General features: G+C 42.9%; 1 non-coding gene across 1 annotated transcript; it reads right to left on the reverse strand.

The window, feature by feature from the left end:
• Window positions 1-656: 656 nt before the first annotated feature.
• On the reverse strand, window positions 657-763 carry LOC115935180 (small nucleolar RNA U13). Its single transcript, XR_004070880.1, has one exon. It is a non-coding gene; the product is annotated as a small nucleolar RNA U13 (small nucleolar RNA).
• Between the last annotated feature and the right edge of the window lie 8,125 nt (window positions 764-8,888).

Consider the following 8,888-nt stretch of genomic DNA (forward strand, 5'->3'; position numbering starts at 1 on the left):
TCAGGAGTTCAAGACCAGCCTGGCTAACATGGTGAAATCTCGTTTCTACTAAAAATACAAAAATGGCCGGGCGCTGTGGCTCACGCCTGTAATCTCAGCTCTTTGGGAGGCCGAGGTGGGCGGATCACGAGGTCAGGAGATGGAGACCATCCTGGTCAACATGGTGAAACCCCATCTCCACTAAAAAAAAAAAAAAAATACAAAAAAATTAGCCGGGAGTGGTGGCGGGCGCCTGTAGTCCCAGCTATTCCGGAGGCTGAGGCTGGAGAATGGCGTGAACCCGGGAGGTGGAGCTTGCAGTGAGCCGAGATCGCGCCACTGCACTCCAGCCTGGGCGACAGAGCGAGACTCCGTCTAAAAAAAAAAAAAAAAAAAAATTAGCTGGGCGTGGTGGCACACGCCTGTAACTCCAGCTTCTCTCGAGGCTGAGGCATAAGAATCACTTGAACTCAGGAGGCAGAGGTTGCAGTGAGCCAAGATCAAACCACTGCACTATAGCCTGGGCTACAAAGTAAGACTCTGTCTCTAAAATAAAATAAAAGTAACTACATGCTATGGCAGTCAAATGGACAAAAGCTATTGTGATTGCCTAGTGTTTAGAATTTTTGCATTTTAGCTTAAAATATCAACTTTTTTAAATTAAAAATTTCTTTTCACATCAGATGAGTAATGTGCTGATGTCATAACAAGGAAGTTTGAAGGAGTCACATCTCACATATTAGCATGAAAACCCAATCATCACCCTTATGAATCACAAACGGATCTCAACTGTTTTATTTTTGGACATTTTATGTTTTGTTTCAAAACAAAGACATGAGAGATTTCAGGCTGTCATTTGCAAACAATTTTCTACAAGTACATTTGGAAATGGAATTGGGGTATGGATAATCATTATTCCCAGTAAATGAATTGTTCCTTGCTATAGTTTGAATGTGTCCCCTAAATTTCTTTCTTTTTTTTTTTTTTTTTTGAGACACGTCTCACTCTGTCATCCAGGCTGGAGTGCAGTGGTGCAATCTCAGCTCACTGCAACCTCCACCCCCCCGAGTTCAAGCAATTCTCCTGCCTCAGACTTCTGAGTAGCTGGGATTACAGGCACCCACCATTATGCCCGGCTAATTTTTGTATTTTTAGTAGAGATGGGGTTTCACCATGTTGGCCAGGCTGGTCTCAAACTCCTGACCTCAGGTGATCCACCCATCTCGACCTCCCAAAGTGCTGGGATTACAGGCGTGAGCCACCGCACCCAGCCAGCATAATGTTTTTAAGTTTCATCCATGTTATAGCATGAGTCCGTGTGGAATTTATAACAGTCCAATAGACTTCTTAGGTGTTAGTCCCCAGTGTGTTGTGCTGAGCGGGGTATCGACTGGGGCACTGGCTTATCATCTCCACTAACCATGTGTGTATCCACGTGACACACACCCAGAGGCTCTCATGCTGCTCAGCTTTAAAGGGGCAATGTTTCAAATTTAAAACTGAGCTACTTTTTATTTTTTGAAATGAAAACAAATGCCATTGCTGTCTTTGACAATATGACCCCCCTGGAAAGATGTTCATGAATCCTCTAGAGAATCACGAGCACCTTATGGGACCCCCATGAGGTGGACCTTTTTGCAGCCATTAGATGTGATGCTCATGAAGACAAAATCTACGAGAAAAATGTTTATGATCTAATGTCACAGGGGAAAGTGTAATACGAGGTCATAGTATGCTATGAAAATTAGAGGAAGACCATTTAAAACTATGTAAAGATACTTCTGATAAGAAGACAGAAAGGGAATGTACAAAATAATAACAATACCGTGCTGGATGGTAGAACCATGGGTACATTTTTTTCATTCCTGAACTTTCCAAAGATCTGTAATGTGCTTATATTACTTTCGTAATTTAAACAATGATCACTGGCCTTGAGCAGCTTTTTGCTCAAGTCAACCTTGGTTCAAGCCATCACAAAAGTACATGCAGACCCTCATGTATCAATAGATAGGAATCTTTAAGTTAAATGCTTGGAAAATTACACAGGAACCACTTTCTAATGTTCACTTTGGAAAGATAACTGCCATTGGCTTGCCTTTTAGAGGACAGCGTCTTTTAATGAGGCCCTTTTTGTACTTCATTAATCCACCCCCAACGGCCTTTAATTAGACCAAATTCTGTTTCCCACACACTTCTTTAAACAAAAGAACAGTACATTCATGTAATGTACCAGGCCATCTATTTAGCCCACCTGTTTTAATGTGTTGGGAAGGACATCGGCTTGGTTGTTCAGGAGGTCTGAGGTCTAACCGTAGCTGTGTGGACTCTGGCAAGTGAAACTCCCTTCTGAACTTTTTTCTTTCTCATCTGTTCCCTGTGAATGGGAGTCCTGACTTCTATGGAGCTCTAAGTGAGAAGGAAATTCTCAGCTCCTTAAATGATCTCTGTATTTCTCATAAGTAGACATACTCAGGCTGAAAAGCAGGAAAGTAGAAGTGTGATCAAAAGGCTGGAAAGCAGGAAAGGGAAGTGTGAGCAAAAAGGGTTCGCATGAAAATAAGCAAGACAGGAGAGAAAGCACCGGAGGGTGAACCTCAGGAGACCTGAATTCTACTCCCAGCTCTGCCACTGGTCACTGGCAATCCTGAGTTAGTCATTTCCCTTCTTTAGGGCTCAGTTTCTTCTTCTGTGAAATTAGGTGACAGGTCCAAGGCCCCTCCGGTCACAAATTCTATTTTTTTTTTTTTTTTTTTTTGAGATGGTGTTTCACTCTTATTGCCCAGGCTGGAGTGCAATGGCGCGATCTCAGTTCACCACAGCCTCCACCTCCTAGGTTCAAGTGATTCTCCTGTCTCGGCCTCCCGAGTAGCTGCGATTACAGGCATGTGCCACCACGCCCGGCTAATTTTGTATTTTTAGTAGAGGCGGGGTTTTTCCATGTTGATCAGGCTGGTCGTGAACTCCCGACATCAGGTGATCTGTCCACCTTGGCCTCCCAGAGTGCTGGGATTACAGGCATGAGCTACTGTGCCCTCCCCTCCCTCCCGTCACAAATTCTATTAATATGTGATGCTATATCATAGGACAGGGATTGCCTATTTAGCCTCACTTGGTTCTTACAGGACCTCTTTGTTATTCAAAGGACTCAGCAAAATGTTGACTTTTTAATCTTTTAATTCATTCTCCCGTCATCTGTGAAGTAAATCAGAGGAGAAAATCCAGATCAACATTCCCATTTAAGCCAGTTTCTTGAGGCTGATACTTAACAAACAATAAACTGATGAATCATGAGATGGCCTTGGAAAATATTAGACACTTAAATCTTCTCAACATTTTTCAGGAAATAGGCTGTAAATGGAGGAAGAAAAAAATGTAAATGTGTTCAAGATGGGGAATTGTCTTAAATAAAAATAACTACATTTTATTTTTAAATTAAAAAAAATACTTCCCCTGCAAGAACACTTAGGATGAGAACAAAAATACTATTAGGGTTTTTTTCTTTAGAACTCACAGCCAACTCTTGCTAAACAGAGCATTTTGGAAAATTTGCATCATGGCTGCAGATTCAGGCAAGGAGGGTGGTTGGGATGGGTGACTTTTCCAGCCGCTTTCCCAGTTACTTGGTTTCCCTGATGGTGACACTCTGCTGTAAAACCAAATGCCACAATCATCAGGGGAAGGTGTGGGGTAAAAGCATGGAGGTGGCAACATTTATCTTCCGGCTCAGTACCTGATTGTCTCCTGCGGTGGCAACTCCTCTAAAAAGGTGCCCACTAAGGCCAGGCGCGGTGGCTCACACCTGTAATCCCAGCACTTTGGGAGGCCGAGGCGGGTGGATCATGAGGTCAGGAGATCAAGACCATCCTGGCCAACATGGTGAAACCTCGTCTCTACTAAAAAAAAAAATGCAAAAAATTAGCCGAGCGTGGTGGCAGGCACCTGTAGTCCCAGCTACTTGGGAGGCTGAGCTAGGAGAATATTGTGAACCCGGGAGGTGGGCTTGCAGTGAGCCGAGATCGTGCCACTGCACTCCAGCCTAGGCAACAGAGCAAGACTCTGTCTCAAAAAAAAAAAAAAAAAAAAAAGGTGCCCACTACACCCATAATCCTTTTTGTTTCTTTCTTTTTTTCCACACAGTCAAAGCTTTTTCCCAGGACAAAACTTCTAAGTGTATTGTTCAGATCTGTAAGTGATCGAGCATGTCCTACACTGCGTTATATGTTCCCAGTGTTGATAAGCTTCTACAGGATTCAAAGGCAGAATTTTCCAGCTACAGTTACAGTCACCAGCCTGGTTTGAGATAGCATGGGGATGTGAGAGGAAGGGGTGTTTCTAGGGTCTATCCATCAGGGTTCAGTTGCAGAAACCACTGGGGCTAACTTAAACAAATGATTCCTTGACAAGAGAAATAGGTACTTAAAAAATTGTTTGAGGGGCTGTAGGAAGAGCCCTACGGTGACCTTCCAAGAATGACTCCCCAGAACAAGATGGCAGAAGTGGCCCATAAGGGAGCTGCTTCTTCTGTCACAACAATAAGTTGGAGAATCAGGAAATACCAGAAATACTAGGATCACATCGTTCCTGACACCCACAAAGCTAAGAACCAGACACTGGGACTCTTCCCACTTCTGTCACAGAACTCCATTTATCTCCACACATGTGCATGCCAGGAGAATGACAGAGAATAGCAGAACTGTGGCCCCCACCTTATATCTGCCTTCCAAACTCCCAAGTGAGTTTCCTTGATGGACTCAGAACTCAGCTCTAAAGGAGTCTAGGAAATTAATAGTCTTTCTCTTTTTATCTGAAGCATTTAGCAAGGCATATTAGTGGAAAAATTACCCCTACTTGTTTCTGCCCTGGAATCCTATAAAAGTTGATCAACCTTGGGAACATATAACCCATTGTAGGGTATTCTCAACCACTTATAGCTCAGAACAACACATTTCAAAGTTTTGCTGGGAGTCAGAATGGAGCTGAGTGGGCCTATCTGTAATATTTGTCATGGAGTGGGGAAAAACACAATTCCCCCTAGGCCCCTTAAGGTTCACTATGATACACCAAAGCCAGCCCTGAACATCATCATGTGTATAAGAAGAATCTATGCAAAGTGTAAGACCTTCTGGTGGGGGAGGACTCTGAGTACAGAATATAAATCACTCTTGGCTTCCCAGAGCTTATGCTGACTCATTTGAGAAACAGAAAAAGTGACTGGCAGGCCAACATATACATACACATGCATATAATATACATATATGCACACACATACATATAAAACTTTTGAAAAAAATGCACTAGGGAATTTATTATTTGCATATTTTAAAAATCTACCTTAGATAGCAGCAGTATGTAGAGGCTAGGGACATGTTCAATTCCAACATTTATTGAGGGCTGACTGAATACCAACTGAGGGCTAGATACATCCATGCGTGCTTTTCCATTTAGTCTTCATAATATGTGAATGTAGAATTCCAGAAGCATGAGATAGCTAGACACATAGATATCCTTGGATATGTAAAAGTTATTAGATTTCCCTGGCTGGGAAATTTAGGGATAGAAACTGAGTATGTGTGTAGATGATGCATTTATCTTTATTGAGAAAGTGAGCATTGAGAGGAAGGTGCACTCATTTAGAGAAGATGTCGGATTTCCAAAATCAGACATGTGGGGAATAAATATGTGTAGCTCACATGGCATTGCACTGCTGATGATCATCTTAACTATAATTTAATGGTTAGATTATAATTTAATGGTGTTATGAATGAAGTGTTATGACCTCGGCATACTGCCTGGTTGGTGTGTGCCTGTGTATGCACACTTGTGTGTCTTGGGGAGGGGGAAGTTCTGTTTCAGAAGTCACCAAAAAGAAAGTTATTCTTCTCCTTAAGAGGAAGCAGTAAAACACTAACCCACTGACACAACACATCACAAAACACAGAACACAGAAGTAGCTGGTGAGAACTCTCATATTCAAAGGCAGATCTTCCATCTCTAGCAGCCGAAGACTTAAGCCATGTTCCGGGTAAAGTAACAAGAGGAAGGCGTTTTTCAGAACCCTCCTGAGGAAATCAAAGGCTTTTGGGGGGCAATTGAATGGGTAAGGATTCTGTATTTATAGGTAGAATGTGTCCAAGATGGACGGAGGAAGACCTCCTGATTTGGGAGGTAAGTCTTGCCACCAGGTGGCACACACTATTGTCTTTCTTGTTCTTTTTATTTCTTTAATTTTCTATATTGATAGTAATAATAATAATAATGGTATCTACTGAGTTTTGTTTTTGTTTTTGTTTTTGTTTGAGACAGAGTCTTGCTCTGTCACCCAGGCTGGAGAGCAGTGGCGCAATCTCAGCTCACTGCAACCTCTGCCTGCTGGATTTAAGCAATTCTCCTGCCTCAGCCTCCTGAGTAGCTGGGATTACAGGCACATGCCACCACACCCGGCTAATTTTTGTATTTTTAGTAGAGACAGGGTTTCGCCATTTTGGCCATGCTGGTCTCGAACTCCTGACCTCAGGTGATCCACCTGCCTCCGCCTACCAAAGTGCTGGGCTTATAGGCGTGAGCCACCGCTCCTGGCTACTGAGTTCTTATATATGTGTTTGGCATTTACTACCTCATTTAATAGGCATGTCATTGTTCTCATTTTACAGACAAGAGAAGGACACTTAAAGAGTTTACCAAAGCCATAGAAAAAATAACCATGGACTCCAGGATTTAAACCCAGGTCTGTCCCCAGAGCCTGAGCTTTTAACCACCATTGAGGTCCTAGCATCAGGACCGAGTCAACCAAACTACTGTGGAAGTAGGCCCAGTTCTAGCACAAATACAGAGAAGATGTGGAATAAAGTATAATCCAAATAAATCTCCAGGTGCTAGGAATGAAGAGAACCATCAAAGGCAGAGCAGCTAGCTGAGCTGATGTCATAGTAGCCCAGAAGAATATGGATCTGGAGTTAGGGCCGGGGGCTAATACCCATGAGAGGACAGGAGGAAGGCAGCGAGCCCTGCATAAAATTGAAGGCCTTGAGCTGGCATGGTGGCACATGCCTGTAATCCTAGCCACTTGGGAGGCTGAAGCAGGAGGACCGCTTGAGCCCAGGGGTTTGAGGCCAGTCTGGGCAACATAGTGAGACTCCGTATCTTAAAATAAATAATAAATAAATAAATAAGGCCTTGTGGCACTCTTCCCCCCTTAAATGGAGATAGAAAAACTGGACATGGGCCCTGGGAATCAGCCAGGAAGCTAACCATTTGTTTAAGGTCTGGAACATGAGGGGGAAAATGTCATCCAGAGAAACCTAAACCCTGGGCCTATGCCATGTGCATAGGAGTGAGGGCCATTGACACACTCAGCATTCTGGCAGAAGCAAATGTGTGAATCACCTCCGTGGAGAAAATGTTACTACTCAAGAGTTTGAAGGATTCCCATTGGGAGAAACAACCTGCTGAAGACAAGTTCACAGTAAAAAATTACAAACACCCTACTATGCTGGTGAGAGTCAAATCCTGTCTAAGATTTAAAGAGTGAAAAATAGGTTGGACTGGAAAAAGAAAGAAAAGAAAAAGCAACTGTCAATTCAAGCCAGAAAGAAGACAGACATAAAGAAAGCCAGCTGCAAAGTTCACAGGAACATTGCTTCCCCCAAAGTCAGTCGGCAGCTGTAAAATGCCATAAAGACCCCCTCTTTGAGCGATGACTGCTTTCCTACCAAACTCCCAGACAGCTTTGCCATACCCACCTATTGCTGGTTAGCCAATTGCTGAGCTACTGCTGCCTCATGGCAGCACTCAATACCTACTTAATCCCCACTTCTCTTAACCGACCCCACCCCCAACCAGAGTAGGAGCAACCAAATCCAGAACTGATGCCTACTTCCCTTAGAATCTTCAGAATCCTTCAGCAGCTTCCTGTCTTCCCTCTTTGGAGCGACACTCCACATTTCCCCCGGAGTGGCCTCCCTTGCTGGACTGAGTTAATAACTAATTTGGTCAGACTACAGACTGGCTCCTGATGCTCCGTGGTGATTAGATTTTATCAGTAGAGAGTTCGCATATGCAACAAACAGAAAAATTGGCACTTAACCAAAAGTCAATAGAGAATCTAGAGGATGCTATAAATAATAAGTTGATTTTAAATGATTAAAGAAATGATGGTGATAATAATAATGATAGCAAACATATAATGCTGTTCTAAGTGCTTCACAAAATATTAACTCATTCAATCCTTACAAAGCTCCTGTGAAGTAGGTACTATTGCTTTCTCTCCTTTACAAATGAGATATTAGGAAATTTGCTCATGGTTACCACAAGCTATTAGAGTGGCAGAGCTGAGATTTTAACCCACGCAGTTTAGTTCCAGAGCATATGCAACTAATCACTATAAATTAAAAAGCAACAGGACACTATTAAATAAAAGTAGGCCAATTTGAAGAAAGAACCAAATCAAACTTCCAGAAATGAAAAATAGAGTCACTCATTCATTCATTCGTCAAATATTTATTGAGCTCATATAATGTGCCAGACACACAGAGGCTCTGAGGATATTGCAGTGAACAAACCAGACAAAAATCCTTGTCCTAGTAGAGTTTACTTCTTTTTTTTTTTTTTTTTTTTTTTTTTTGGAGACGGTGTCTCGCTCTGTCACCCAGTCTGGAGTGCAATGGCACAATCTCGGCTCACTGCAACCTCCGCCTCCCAGGTTCAAGCAATTCTCCTGCCTCAGCTTCCTGAGTAGCTGGGATTACAGACGTGTGCCACCATACCCGGCTAATTTTTGTATTTTTAGTAGAGACGGGGTTTTGACATTTTGGCCAGGCTGGCCTCAAACTCCTGACCTCAGGTAATCTGCCTGCTTCAGCCTCCCAAAGTGCTGGGATTACAGGCATGAGCCACCATGCCTGTCAGAGTTT

This window comes from Gorilla gorilla, chromosome 5 (assembly GCF_029281585.2).
Source record: "Gorilla gorilla gorilla isolate KB3781 chromosome 5, NHGRI_mGorGor1-v2.1_pri, whole genome shotgun sequence".
NCBI lineage: Eukaryota > Metazoa > Chordata > Mammalia > Primates > Hominidae > Gorilla > Gorilla gorilla.